The sequence below is a fragment of the Leptonychotes weddellii genome, unplaced genomic scaffold (assembly GCF_054177405.1).
Source record: "Leptonychotes weddellii isolate Sample4059 unplaced genomic scaffold, ASM5417740v2 HiC_scaffold_63075, whole genome shotgun sequence".
In the NCBI taxonomy this organism is placed as follows: Eukaryota; Metazoa; Chordata; class Mammalia; order Carnivora; family Phocidae; genus Leptonychotes; species Leptonychotes weddellii.
The window spans coordinates 1-565 of NW_028031848.1; the positions used below are offsets into that span (position 1 = coordinate 1).

At 40.9% G+C, this 565-nt stretch overlaps 1 pseudogene; it reads left to right on the forward strand.

The window, feature by feature from the left end:
• The first annotated feature begins 8 nt into the window (after nucleotides 1-8).
• On the forward strand, nucleotides 9-473 carry LOC102732453 (large ribosomal subunit protein eL6 pseudogene; annotated as a pseudogene).
• The last annotated feature ends 92 nt before the right edge of the window (nucleotides 474-565 follow it).

The following is a 565-nucleotide window of genomic DNA, read 5'->3' on the forward strand; positions in this document are numbered from 1 at the left end:
CGTTCAGTTAGCATGTGAGGAAACTGGAAATGGCATCACTCCTGGCACCATTCTGACCATCCTCACTGGGCACCACAGAGGCAAGAGGGCGGTCTTCCTGAAGCAGCTGAGCAGTGGTTTGCTACTTGTGACCAGACCTCTGGCCCTCAATCGAGTTCCTCTGTGTGGAACACAACACAAATTTGTCATTGCCACCTCCACCAAAATTATATCAGGGGTGTGAAAATCCCCAAACTTCTCACTGATGTTTCTCACTTCAAGAAGAAGAAGATGCATAAACCCAGAAACCAGGAAAGTGAAATCTTTGACACAGAGAAAGAGAAATAAGACATTACGGAGCGGTGCGAAGTTGATCAGAAATCTGTGTACTCACAAATCCTACCAAAAATCAAAGCTGTTCCTCAGCTCCAGGGCTACCTTGCTCTGTGTTTTCTCTCACATGTGGAGTTTACCCTTACAAATTGGTGTTCTAAATTTCTTACAAGGAACCTAATGAAATAAGTGATCCATTATTTAGAAAGAATTTTTTTTCTTTTTAAAGATTTTATTTTATTTATTTTTTTTT